This window comes from Triturus cristatus, chromosome 6 (genome assembly GCF_964204655.1).
Source record: "Triturus cristatus chromosome 6, aTriCri1.1, whole genome shotgun sequence".
NCBI classification, from domain to species: Eukaryota; Metazoa; Chordata; class Amphibia; order Caudata; family Salamandridae; genus Triturus; species Triturus cristatus.
In genome coordinates this window covers 801,442,160-801,456,573 of record NC_140589.1, presented here as the reverse complement: position 1 = coordinate 801,456,573, position 14,414 = coordinate 801,442,160, and the positions used below count along the sequence as shown (strand labels likewise).

The 14,414-nt window shown below is 50.2% G+C and overlaps 1 protein-coding gene across 5 annotated transcripts in view; it reads left to right on the top strand.

The window, feature by feature from the left end:
- The first annotated feature begins 2,287 nt into the window (after positions 1–2,287).
- HS3ST5 (heparan sulfate-glucosamine 3-sulfotransferase 5) overlaps positions 2,288–14,414 on the top strand; it is a 552,259-nt gene continuing 540,132 nt past the window's right edge. For 3 of the 5 annotated variants that reach the window (XM_085611386.1, XM_085611384.1, XM_085611385.1), the window contains exon 1: positions 2,288–2,604. The gene's annotated coding sequence lies outside the window, so the exon portion shown is untranslated. Of the gene's footprint in view, positions 2,605–3,866; positions 4,243–14,414 lie in introns of those variants that run through there. The other 2 variants (XM_085611388.1, XM_085611387.1) reach the window with 1 other exon arrangement.

Here is a 14,414-nt window from a genome sequence, read left to right as displayed (position 1 = left end):
CGAGGGAACAAGTCACTGTGAAATCCCCCAGCTACGGCCAATCCCCCAGCTGCAGCCAATTTCATTTGCAGGGGAAATAAATCACTGCGAACCAGGAAAATAAGCGTGATAATGTGCTGTTTCTGCAGGCCTGCTGGAAACATTTTAATCTGCCCATAAATAAATAATACTGACCCACTTAGCTCCCTAATAGGTCAGTTCATTGGAGAGGAAGGTGACCAGGAGAGGGGGAAGCCGGCTGCGACGTCAGCTGCTGCAGCCTCGTCCCCCAGACTTGCCATTCTTCGGCAATCGAAGAGGGTGCATCCCAGAGGATAGACTGAGGAAAATGAACATAAAAAACCGACAGAGTAAATGTCCTCTTGTTATATGGCGCTTAATAACAGAGCTCGTCTGCTTTTAAGCAGTCGCATCGTTGTTAGGTAACCGGGGCACCCAGACATAAAGTAACTTAGATTAAGATCACACGGTTTGAGTAAATGAAGGGCTCGCGGGGATTCGGTTTCTGCCTGTGGAGATAAAACTGCGTTAAAAAGTCGTCCGAATCGACTGCGCTCCCCGGCGCCGGTGTCTGGAGCAGAGCCTGGCACGGACCAGCGTCGTCGCCCGCTCCCGCGAGGTGACCTCAGAGCCCCTCAATGCCCCTCTTCACCATCAGCTGGCAGTCTCCTCGCGTGCAGCTGCAGTGATGTCAAAGTGGTGTGATTGGCCGCCAGGCATTGTCAACTGTGCGTCCTTGGGCGCGAGAGGGAGCTTCGGGTGTTGATGTTGTTGCTCTCACATACACTTCACATACCACGCTGTGACGGTGCTGCGCGAGGTGTTTTAACCGGTAATTGGAATTAAAATCTGACCTATATGCATCTAGTTATGCATTAAGTTTACGGACAACATCCTGGCTGGTCGAGCAGTTCTGTGACTGTGACTGTAGAGCTGATATAGTCCTTTTAGGGTACACGATGCATTATATCCACTACCACTAGCAGTGGGACGTAGCTCCAATCTGTCATGGCGAAGGGGCCAGGGGGAGGGGAGGGTGGTATTCCTACTGCTTAATGTGTAAAAAAACATTTGAAGAGTCCATAGGCCCAACATTTTTTTGAGAACCCGGCCAAAGTCCCTAAGTTGATACTGAGAGCCCAGGGTTACCGAATACCAACACTGCTTAGTTTTGATTTCACCTCATGCCTTTATCTTCCAACACCCTTCACATCTTGTCATTCTGTCTCACTGTCAATGATTCTTTTCATCTCTGCTGTCTCTCTTTGTCACTGTTTTTCTATCTTTCCCTTCCTTCTTCTTGTTTCCTTCTCTGCCTTTTTTTCGCTCTTACTCTGGGTGAATATGTGATGATGCATAATAAGGTTGGTTGCCTAAAATGAATGTCGGTGCCGCTTGCCTTCAAGAACTGACACAAACTATCCACCAAACTGATTTCATTTCCTACATTTGGCGACGTGGATGGGGTGTGTGTGGTGGTGGTGGTGGGGGGGGGGGGGTCGCACTGTTGCTCTGGTCTTGATCGGATATAACCCACTGTACATTCAAAAATGTCCCACCCAGCACACTCCAGGGGCCTATATTTGTGCCTATGAGGAACGTAAATAGAAAAGGGGTTGGTGTCAACACTGCCCGCCCAGGGAGATTTGCTGATTCTGGCAGAAGGTGCATTTGTGCTTCTGTGCTATTTTTTTTATTCGGCACCCACAGCACCCCTAAAAAACACCTGGCATAGCCCGGAGAAGTGATTACCTATACATTTTGTAATTGGCAGAAACATGCTCTAATCCCGTCGTCCTACTGGAATGAACTTTCTGATCTAGAACATATCACATCCCTTTACAATACCCCACTGGTCTTATTTGCCAAAATGAAAGAAGGGTGGATGCGATAGAGTTCTTGTTTGTTAGTCATGCGATAAAATGCATTTATTCAACGCCTCGTCGGGTGTAGTAAGCGCTATATAAATAAATGCCATTTCAATTCACACGCTCGCTGTTCCTAAATCTCACAGGGATAGAGGCATCTGCCCTCTGGTCCTTCGGATAAAGGACTTATCTCTGTGAACCCTGCGACGTGCCAGCACTGAAGAGACTGTCTTTGGGGGAGGGGGTGATGGTGCTAGACAAGGTGTGGGCGCTAGCGGTGCCAAGCAAGAAGAGGCGCAATAATGTGTCTGCGGGTGAGCTGAGAATTAATGCTGCGCAAAAAGTGCGCGCTGCGCATTGAGGCGCGCAACACTTCCCTCAAGGCGTCGCCAGGTGCGGCCAGGCCGGTGCCCAGGGAGGCGTCGGCTCCTCCTCGCAGAGCCAGTCTGCACAGGGGCACAGGAGGGGTGAGCGCGGAGCCGGGAGCTGCCGCCTGTTCTGTGACGCGAGGGAGGGCGGGGGCGCTGCACCTGGCCTCGGCTCCCTCCCTCCGGTCTGGCTCTGCTGCTGGCGAAGCGCATGGAAGGAAAGCGACTCCGCGCCACTGTCACCCCTCGCCGAGCCCAGCGCCAAGGTCCGGAGCCCCAGCCGTGTCCTCTGAATCACCCCAGCTTCTGAGGCAGCGCTGCCAGCCCTCTGTGTCGCCGGTGGTCTGGGATGCCCGCTGCTGCTGCCGGTAGGTGCGCTGCGCTCCTGCAATGGATTGTCGGCTGGTTCACAGGTCGTGCCTGGGAGGAAAGGGGCTGTGGTAGGGATTGCAGCGGGCACTAGAATGCTACTGGGTGGGTCTGACGTTGGTCCTTGCGTGGCACTCACTCCAGGCGGAGAGATGCTGGCACTGCGGCCAAAGACAGTCTGTGGGTGCACAGAGTGTCCGCTGGGACCGGGGTGGGGAGGTTGTGGACATATTGGGACACCACTGGCAGCCTTTTATATGTGCCCCTTGTGCCAAGAGAGTGGCCGGGCAGCCCTTGGTCCATCAAGGGCGTCCTCTCTGGCACCGAGCATCCCAGCATCCCTCGTGCCACATCTGCCCGCTTAGCCAGCGTCCGGATGACATACGCTCTCCTACCGACACACGAGTTAAAGAGGGGTTCTGGATTTGTATCGGTTCTATTATCCCAGCCGCCCTATCTAGCATCCACTTCCTGCGTCAGTGCGAACATCGCACTTTCGATCTGGCACCGCACCCGGGCTCTCGCGGGCATTTATGCAAACATCCTCTGCACATTCAAGCCCAGGACTGAAAAGTGCAACTACACCATAGACCCTGGGCACTCTGAATCCTAGCAGGGCGATCTTATGGGGCAAGTTGTGGACTTCGCTGTACTGCCCAGTTTTCTTAATGCACCCATTCAGCTGAGTGCCCACCTATCCCCAGTGACTTTGAGCCGAACTCCTACGTCTACTGATGCCGTGATGTCATAACAACCACTGCTTCGTCACATATTTTGGGAGTATATCCTACCAGGGTGCCGGGGGCGTAGGTCTGGTGGTGGGGCTGTTAGTCCTTCCGAGGAGTGGTTTGAGGGGTGGGAGGGACGCCCCCTTGGCCCCGCCTTCGGAAATATCCAGGGGTGAGAAGGGAGACGCACCCTGAAGCTCGCAGGGTGCCGGGGAAGCTCTGGTGTTTGGTTCCTAGTTCATCTCAGCTGTGGTGTGAGGGTGTGAGAGGGCAGGGGCGTAGCTTCCCTTGGTGCAGCAGGTGCAGTGACACCGGGGCCGACTGAACCCTGGTTATTGCTGGGTTTCACAGTTCAAACAGGGGAGACCCCACGCAGTCGTCCTCAGATACACTCAGGGGCGAGGAGGGTTCTGCATTCAGGGCGGAGGTGTGAGGGGATAGGAGGACCAACCCCGCCACCCCCACACGCCTACCACCATCGCTCAGGGGCGAGCAGGGCTCTGTCTGCATCTCGTGCTGAGGTGTGAGGGAGAGAGAGGCGGCCCCTAGTGCCACCCCCAGAGACTCCCAGAAGCGAGCAGACGTGGACTGCACCTACCGGAGGCAGGACGCAAGTTTAGCTCCAGTGCTACGGCGTCTCCTGGGCCGGGAGTGGGCAGATCTCCGGCTCTAGGATTCGTCCACTTCCATTGCCGATGACGGCAGGGAGATGCTGCCCATTAATAATTGAAAGGGGCTGTTTTTTCGGTTGTGCTGCTCAGCTCGCTCATCTTCCAAGTGCCAGGGCTTCTTGAAGCACCAAACTCGTTGTTGTGACGTTTGTTAAACTGCCCTTCTTCGGTGCCGGTAGGCAGGAGTGTTTGGAGGTCCGTCTTGGCTTGTGTCGTGCTCTGACTGGAGATTTGGCCGGTGAGTCGCACAGACACGCTGAGGCGATTGTTATTTGCAGCATAACCGTGCAGAATGTCCGGGTACAGTGTGGTGTTAGCAAAATACTCCTTCGGCGATGGACATTGAGTAGCATGAAAGAAACGCCAGCGCTGCATGCTTATCAAACACTGTCTCGTTTTAAGGTTCGGCGTAATATGTGAGAGATGTTATTCAGTCACAGATGGAAGCAACTGAGTGTGGTGGTGTTTTGCGGAGCTTTCTTTTAGCCCGCTTGTTGTGAGGGTGACCCCTGATAGGAGAGTTGTTTGTGAAGCTTCGTTCAAAGTTACACTTGCTGAAAAGAACGCGTCGCGCCTCTGACTTTCCACACAGCATGCAGCTGAGTTTGTCGTTACTGAGCACATGGATGGATGTCTGTTTAAGGAGGGCGGGCTGCTTAATGTATACTAGTGGATGGATTGATTGTTTTACCGGATGGACGGAGGGGTGGATGACGGGGTTGCTGGAAGGATGAATGGATGGGGTTGCTGGATGGATGGATGGATGGACGGATGGGGTAACTGGATGGGTGGTGAATGGATAGATGGGTGGACGGACAGAATATAGATGGATGGATGGGTGGGTGAATGGACTGGGGGGTGGGTGATAGGATGGATAGATGGATTTACTGGATCAGGTTGAAGGACGGATGCGTGGTTGGATGAATGGTTGGATGGATAAACAGAGGAGTGACCATGTTGGTGTGTGAGTTGGTAAGAAGGTAGACTGCCTGGGCGGACAGATATGACCAGTGAGTGAAGGATACCCACACCGTTTACTCTCACACTGATAGAACGTTGCCCCCTCACACCTCTGATCACCAAATGGATATATATTTTAATATACAATGTGCAGAGTTTCATTTGCATCAGTTTCACTGACGTCTTCGGTCTCTTTTGGTTGGACATGTTTAGTTTCCTTCCACAGAGTGGGAGAACTGGTTTGGTGCACCGTGTATGTATTAACATTGGCATGTAGCAGCAGGGTAGATATTGTCTGTAAGGGAGATTCCAGGGTAGCACTGAGCTTCGCGCAGCCCTTTACATCACAGTGGGACACAAGACATGCACATTTGCCTGTCCTCACAAGGCGGGACCAATGTAGAGTGGCTCGCACGCATGGCTTTTCTCGTTAGTTTGTACATTTCTAGTGTGTACCAGTCGAGTTCAGAATCTATTGCCATCACCCTTAGATTCATTTGTGAATCCAAACACAGCTTCAGTGTTTTCTCAAGTCACAGCAGATACAGGCCTCGAGCACTGGGGCGCTGACTCTGAGATCAGAGGCACAGGTTCTGAACAGGGCTGCTTTGAATGTAGCTGCGCAGGCCTTGCCCTGTGGTCTGGGCTCAAAGTTTCACACATTGGACAGTGGTGGCCTGGGCTAAAAGTTTCACACCTTGGACAGGCGTGGTCTGGGCCCAAAGTGCCACACCTTGGACAGTGGTGGTCTGGGTTGAAAGTTTCACACCTTGGACAGTGGTGGTCTGGGTTGAAAGTTTCACGGTTTGGACTGTGGTGGCATGGGCTCAAAGTTTCATGTCTTGAACAGTGGTGGCTTGGGCTCAAAGTTTCACACCATGGACAGTGCTGGTCTGGGCTCAATGTTTCACACCTTGGACAGTGGTGGTCTGGGCTCAAAGTTTCACGCTCTGAGCTGTGGTGGCAGGAGCTCAAAATTTCACACATTGGACAGTGGTGGCCTGGGCTCAAAGTTTCACGTCTTGAAAAGTGGTGGACTGGGCTCAAAGTTTCACACCTTGGACAGTGGTGGTCTGGGCTCAAAGTTTCACACTTTGTACTGTGGTGTCATGGGCTCAAATTTTCACGCCTTGAACAGTGGTGGCCTGATTCAAAGTTTTCTGACTTAAACAGTGGTGGTCTGGGCTCAAAGTTGCACACCTGGAACAGTGGTGGCCTAGGCTCAAAGTTTCAAGCCTTGGACAGTGGTGGCCTTGGCTCAAAGTTTCACACCTTGAACAGTGGTGGCCTGGGCTCAAAGTTTCACACCTTGAACAGTGGTGGTCTGGGCTCAAAGTTTCACGTCTTGAACAGTGGTGGTATGAGCTCAAAGTTTCACACCTTGAACAGTGGTGGTCTGAGCTCAAAGTTTCACACCTTGAACAGTGGTGGTCTGGGCTCAAAGTTTTACACCTTGAACAGTGGTGGCCTGGGCTCAAAGTTTCACACCTTGAACAGTGGTGGTCTGGGCTCAAAGTTTCACACCTTGAACAGTGGTGGTCTGGGCTCAAAGTTTCATGCCTTGAACAGTGGTGGCCTGATTCAAAGTTTTCTGACTTAAACAGTGGTGGTCTGGGCTCAAAGTTGCACACCTGGAACAGTGGTGGCCTAGGCTCAAAGTTTCAAGCCTTGGACAGTGGTGGCCTAGGCTCAAAGTCTCATACCTTGAACAATGGTGGCCTAGGTTCAAAATTTCATGCCTTGAACAGTAGTGGTCTAGGCTCAAAGTTTCATGCTTTGAACAGTGGTGGCCTAGGCTCAAAGTTTCACGCATTGAACAGTGGTGGCCTAGGCTCAAAGTTTCAAACTTGAACAGTGGTGGTCTGAGCTCAAAGTTTCACGCCTTGAACAGTGGTGGCCTAGGCTCAAAGTTTCACACCTTGAACAGTGGTGGTCTGGGCTCAAAGTTTCATGCCTTAAACAGTGGTTGCCTGGGCTCACAGCTTCACGCCTTAACAGTGGTGGTCTGGGCTTAAAGTTTCACGCCTTGGACAGTGGTGGTCTGGGCTCAAAGTTTCATGCCTTGAACAGTGGTGGCCTGGGCTCAAAGTTTCACACCTTGAACAGTGGTGGTCTGGGCTCAAAGTTTCATGCCTTAAACAGTGGTTGCCTGGGCTCACAGCTTCACGCCTTAACAGTGGTGGTCTGGGCTTAAAGTTTCACGCCATGGACAGTGGTGGTCTGGGCTCAAAGTTTCATGCCTTGAACAGTGGTGGCCTGGGCTCAAAGTTTCATGCCTTAAACAGTGGTGGTCTGGGCTTAAAGTGTCACACCGTAGACAGTGGTTGTCTGGGCTCAACTTTTCATGCCTTGGGCAGTGGTGGCCTGGGTTCACAGTTTCATGCCTTAAACAGTGGTGGTCTTGGCTGAAAGTTGCATGCCTTGAACAGTGGTGCTTCCTAGCCGTGGTTCTCTGCGCACAGTGACAGGTTCTACACATTGGTGCTCTGATCCTAGTGCTGTAGGTCCTGAAAAGTGGTGCTCAGAGCACAGCAGGGTCCTGCATGGTGGTGCATTTGATGAGAGGTGTAGGTCCTGGACAGTAGTGCTGTGAGCCAAGTAGTGCAAGGTCTGTGCTGTGGCTACTTAGATCAGTCAGTGGTGCAGGTACGAAACAGTGGTGCTCTGAGTTCAGCGGCCCAGGTCCTGTGCAGTGGTGCAATGAGCTCAGTGGTGCAGGGCTTAAATAGTGATGCACCGAAGTCATTGGTAAAGCTCCCAAACAGTGGTGCCCTGAGCTCAGCAGTCCAAGACCTGTGCTGTGGTGCTCTGAGCTCAGTGGCACAGATCCTGTGCAGTGGGTTTCTGAGCTTAGAAGCGCATATCTTAAATAGTGGTGCACTGAGCTCAGTGGCACAGAGTCTGTGCAGTGGTGTTCTGAGCTCAGTAGTGCAGGTCTAATATAGTGGTGCACTGAGCTCAGAGAGGGAGGTTCTAAACAGTGGTGCTTAAAACTCAGAGGCGCAGTGGTTGTGACATGGTAGACTGAGCTCAGTGGTGCAGCTCATAAAAAGTGGTGCCCTGAGCTCAGCGGCCGAGGACCTATGCAGTTGTGCTCTGAGCTCAGTGACACATATTTAGTGCAGTGGTTGTGACATAGTGCACTGAGCTCAGTGGCGGAGCTCCTGTGCCACGGTGCACTGAACTCGGTGGTGCACATCCCGTGCCGTGGTGCACTGACCGTAGTAAGGTAAGTCCTGAGCAGTGGGGCTCTGAGCACCTGCACTTTGGAGGGTTATGCTCAGTGCTGCAGGTCGTGTACAGTGGTGCCCCTAGCTCAGTGTTGCAGGTTCTGCGCTATGGTGTACGGACCGTGTCCTGGACTGTAGTGCTTTAAGCTCAGAGGCGTTGGTCCCGTACAGTGATGCTTCAAGCTTAGGACTGTGGGTACGAATTAGTAACGTTCTGAACTCACTGGTGCGAGACCTGTACCTTGGTACTCTGTGCACAATGGGCCTTGAGGGGCGGTGCATTTCGCTCCAAAGTGCAGGTGGTCAACAGTTGCGCCCTGAGCTCAGGGGTGGCGGTGTCGTGCCTCGGTGCACTGAGCTCGGTTTTGGGAATCCCGAAGTGTGCACCTGTGTGTTCAATGGTGCGCGTCGTGAACAGTGGTGCTCTGAGCACAGTGGCACAGCCTCGCAGGCCCTGAAAGGCGTTGCTTCAAGCTCAGTCGTGCATGCTGCAAAGACGGGTGCACTGAGATCCTTGCGTCACTAGTGCGTGCTGGCTGCCGTCCTCTCAATAATCTGTATCTTCAGTCACCTGTCGTCTGACTGATTCCGGGTGTGACCAGAGCGTGGTTTCCATTGGACCCACAAGTGCAGTGGCAGCTGCGCTCAGAGATGCCCACTGAACCCCAAACATAGCTGTATTTCACAGTTCAAACAGCGGCCGGGGGGGGGGGGGGGGTTCGGGGAGGCATTTCCTTCCTTGAACTAGGGACCACGACACTCTGGCTACGCCACTGTGGGTGGCATCCTTTCAAAACGGAAGAGACGCGTCTACCCTCGGTGGCAAGAACGGCCCTGTTTGTGTGAGATTAATGGGGAGGGTGTTTATTTCAACGGATGCTGTGGAGGGAGGCACGTGCACTCAGCCCCTCTAGTCCTAAACCCTCCACTTTGTGGTAATGAGCGTTGGAGGGGGCCGAGGTGCTCCATCACTGTCCAGCCCGAGGTCTCATTAGAGGTCCGGGTGTATGGGTCTCTCGCTCTCTAATTTACCGGGGTGGGGGTGGATGGGGTTATCTGCACACACGTGTGCTGAAATCTGCTGCTTATCTCACAGAAAGGGCTGGTAATTGTCTGCGTGAGTACAGCTCACAAGACGTGCCAAGCTGAAAGAAGCCCTCGTGTTCTCGACTGGGCAGGTACTGTAAAAAGATGACACGAATTTGCACAAATAGCCGTCTAGCTTGGCCTCCTCAAAACATGTTAGTGTGTGACACGCACTCCTGCATGCTTACACTTTGGCAGTGTAGTAGTGTCAGGGGACAGCAATTGGGTCACAGGTAATCTTCAGAAAATTTGTCCTTCCTGGCACCCATCCTCTGGAACCACCTTCTGCGGCAAGAAAATGCAAATTATGTGTCATAATGCAGCACATTTTGTGGCAGTATTACTTGTGTCATTTTTAGGTCGAGCCTGTAACAGCACATGCACTGCATATGCTCTTGCTTACAAAAGGTACTGTTACAGTAACGGCTGGTAGCCCGCCCATTGCTTACCATTTGTTGGCTTCATTGTCACTCTTCTTTGCTGACTCCCAGTTGGCCAGCTCATGTCAATTGCCACTTGCTTTTCTTTCTGTTGAGCAGGGGCCAAGCGCAGATTGATTCAACTTAGTTAGTGCAGTCTGCTGCTTGCACTGTATTGGAGGTACTATTTCTTCTTCCCTCCTCCCACTCCCACTCCCCCTTGTGCCTAGTGCTTATTTCCCTTACCTCCCACCCACCCCTTCTCCATGTTGCTGCCTCATCTGGTGCTTCCTCCCTCCTCCCCGCACCTCCCTCATTTTGCTTTCCCCATACAAGCCCCCTTGTGCTGTCAATTTATACTGCTCCCTCCCCCTCACCTACACCACCATCATGTTGCTTTGCCCCTCCCGTTGTTGCTGCTCCACCCCGACACCTCGTATTGCATCATAGCACTTTTTTCGTGACTTTAAGCACTGTTGCACAGCAGCTCGCGTTGCTGTGCAACATGTCTAAAAAACATTGACAAAGCCAACAGATCTCAGATATGCGAGACCTATTGACTTTGCGAATGCTTGTTTCCTTAATTAACACTGTCTGAGAATAGGTTTCAGCGCATTAGCACCAGATTAACACCCAAATATAGCAATAAGAAAAAGAAAGATGACCAGTCAACCTTTGCGAAGGGCCTTCAACTTTATGGCGACACATGTTGCAGCACTTTTAGTAACTTTTGATCCGCTTGAGCTAGAAACTTTTTTTTTCTGCCAAAATCTGCAGATCATGTAGCAGATGATGGGCAATAAGGTAAATGTGGCAAATTCATAATGATGTGGAATAAGCAGTGGCCTTAAAAATGCATTATTCTGCCCATGAGCACCATACCAGGGCCGGACTGCCCGTAGCGGGCACCTGGCATTTCCCATGTGGGCCGGAGGGGTGGGGGCCGGTCTTGAGCCTGTGGGGGCCGGTTTTGTTACAGGGAGCCGGTTTTGCAGCAGTGCTGCATTATTGACCCACTGTAACAAAATCAGGAGTGGTGCGTTTTGCTAGCACCTCCCTCCGGTCCCTGCTCCCAGGGCCGGTCGCACAGCAATTGCCAGGGCTGGTTGCTGTTCACAGCCCACCCTGGCACCTACAGGAGTGTCCTTAAAACACTTCCTTCAACTCCAGCCTTCCCTGCACCTTGGCATCCACAGTCACCCACACAGACCCTGTAAGATCCTGGCCACATTGAAAATGTTTGGAGATGGGGCTTTGCCCGGTCATTTGAATAGAATAATTTTTCTCCTTCTCTCCCTCACATACATTTGTAGCTTGTCCACATTTATAATGGGGAGTAAACAACGTGATACGTTTAACGTTCCTCAAGCTCTCCCCAAACCAAGTAATTGCCCCATACAAATAAACACAATTTCTTACAGGTTTGCTGCATCTTGCCTTCCTGTTAGGAAGGGAAACTTAATGTGCATTATATTGAATGGTTTGTAGGCCTAGATGAACAATTATACTAAATATGATCATGTGTCTATCAAACAACACAAACTGAATTGCTTTTGGCACAGTTGTGCTAGTTATTACAGAGAGGTCCCCATTCTATCACCCCCAGTAGAATGAAAGATTGAGTTAGCCCTTCTTGCAATCATACATACAAATCATTCTATGCTGGCTTCTGCGGTCAGTGCACAACCCACCAAGCTTTTTCACTAGGTTCAGACCTTCAGATTGCTCCTGGATCTGGTCAACAAATCCATGAACTCACTGAGCTCTTGCAATGGAGATTAAAAGTGTGATCTCCATATTGCACAGTGGGAGCGGCAGTAGACTTGTTGACCTCCTGAGACATCTGACTTGAATTGGAAGTTGAGACTGCTAGATACACCAAGATCTGTGCCGCGTGAGCACCAACATGCAAAGCTGTCTTAACAGTTGACACACTTGACAAGCAGATCTAGCTGTTAACATAGCTCACTGGGTTAACATGAATACTGTGAACGTTTATTGGAAACTAGATTTAGTTATGGACAGTTCGGATATTAAACCATCTAAGGTTCAGAAAATGATTTAAATCAGTTTAATAATGTTTTGTTTTAAACAAAGTTGGTAACCCTGTCGCAAGCCATCCTTAGCTCCAGCCTGTGGGGAGGAGTGGTGAAGGAGATTGACACATTTTTGTTATGTGAGGGCGGGGAACCCAGCACAGCCGGTCACTCAATTGACCCTCATTATCATCTTTGGTAGGTTGTTGTAGTGTGCAATTCTAACCTAAAATGGGTAAATTCCCAAGATTAAGAGGAATAGAATGAGCTCTCTAACTCACTTGACACCGGCTTAGATAAGGTAGAAGAAATACACAACACCCTCTTCTCCACAATTAAAGATTATTTTCTCAAACCTGTAAAAAATAGCGGAGCTAGAATCTTCAAACCCGTCAAGTGGTATAACAAACAATGTAGAGAAGCACGTCTAGCCTTGGGTAATGCTATTAAAGGTGGTCAACCCCTAGTAATTCAATCAGCTAGAAGGGATTATAAAATTAGCATATCAAAGGCTAAGAAAGCATGGGACGAACACCATTGGTCTGAGTTACTGGTAGCCAGTAACAAACGGGACTCCCGGTTGTTCTGGCACATTGTCAGGTGGGGAAAATCTGGTTTTCCAGAAACCCCATACAATAATGTGCCTGAGGAAGAATGGGTGACATTCTTTAGAGCACAGTATGCCAACCCAAATAGTCTTAGCTTGGGGCCAGAAACTAGAGTAGAACAATTCCAGGAAACTTTTTTCAGTGTCTCTGAAATTATGATGGCCCTTGGTTCAGTGGCAAGTGGGCGTGCCCCTGGTCTTGATGGAGTGCCAGCGGATTTATTTATTAATGATAAAGAACGCTGGAGTAAGTACATCCACCTACTCTTGAATGCCATTGCTCTGGGCGCATCGGTACCTACTTCCTGGCAAGGTGCAGTAATCATTCCTATTTTTAAAAAAGGCGACAGGTCCAAGCCAGGTAACTATAGGCCAATAAGCCTTATAGACACTATACAAAAAGTTGTGGGACGAGTTATCGTCAATAGGCTCCTGGATTGGGCGGAGGAGTTTAATGCTCTTTCACCCTTTCAGGCAGGTTTCCGTCGCTCCACCAGTACAGTCGACCAGGTTTTCCGATTCACACTGTTACAGTGGAAAACCGTATTGTTGGGCGAGGGAAGTCTGTACGCGGCTTTTGTTGATCTAAGGGCCGCTTTCGACCTTGTCCCTCGTTCTACGTTATGGTCGGTACTTAAGAAACAGGGACTCCCAAATGAATTATTATCCCTCATAATGAGACTTCACGAATCCAATTATGCTAGAATCCAATGGGGGGGGATGGGTTCGGTAACTGCGGACTTTCCAGTTGAAAGGGGAGTTCGTCAGGGTTGTTTGATGGCTCCTGTGCTTTTTACATTATATATTAATGACGTTGTGGGCCGTATGCTCTCAGCCCAAGTGGACGCCCCTTCTTTAGTAGGGACTAAAATCCCTATTTTAATGTTTGCAGATGACACGCTCATCCTATCGAAAACTCCTAGCGGTCTACAGCATGCCTTGTCTATTTTTGATCAATTCTGTGGGGAGTATGGCTTGGAGGTTAACACTGCCAAAACTAAGCTTATGATTTTTAACCCCCATCGAAGTTTTAAATCTAAAATTACTTTGAACAATCGTCCGCTAGAGGTAGTGAAAACTTTTACATACCTAGGTATACATATATCTAAAGAGAAAACCTGGCGGCACCATATTGATCTTGCAACACTTAGGCATAGGCAATTGTCTGGTGCTATCTGCGCAGAGCTCAGAAAATCCTTAACTAAACCTGTTAAACCCGCCCTGCAGATTTATGAAGCAAAGGCTATAGGCTCTGCGCTATACGGCGCCGAGCTTTGGGGTTTTGAAAAGGTGGCTGCACTTCAATCCTCGGAGAATAAATTTCTCAGGGCTATAACCGGTGTTCCTAAAAGCACCCCACTATTGCCCCTAAAATATGATTTGGGTAGAAGAGCAGTCACAGATTTAGTTAAGTTACGTCCGATTATTTATTGGCATAGGTTGTGGACTACCCCTGCACTTAAACATTATGCCGAGGGTTTTTTAGACATTATGAGTTCTGATGTATACCACAAAATTGGATGGCTGAAATCATTAAAGACATCCCTTATCGAGCTTGGTATGTGCCCACTTTGGGAAGATCCTACGAGAGCAATCTTCCCTTCCAAAAGTATCTGAAAGAGTGCTTACTGGGAGATGGTTGCCTCCCGACATTGGAGAAACTCTAGTGCTGGTTCAATGTCTGGTGAATTTTTGGAGGCAAAAATGTATCCCTGTTTAGAATCGTACTGGGACACTATTACCAGGCCTGGAGATAGGAAGCTCCTCTTCCAACTTCGAGCAGGTGCACTCCCCCTTAAATTTCTGACTGCTAAGTGGAATGGTGGATCTTGTGACACCTGCCCTGTTTGTGGTATTACTAAAGAAACCATCGGTCATTTTTTATTCTCTTGTAAATCCTATGCGGTACCAAGGCGCATTTGGTTGTCCCCAATGTGCAAAAATTTTGGGACAGATAGCAGTACTGTGGCCCTGCGTATTATATGCACCAGCACTACGACATGGGTCTCAGTAGCCACCGCAAAGTACTTAGGTTGGGCGTGGTCAATTAGAAGGAGATTGCTAGGTACTTA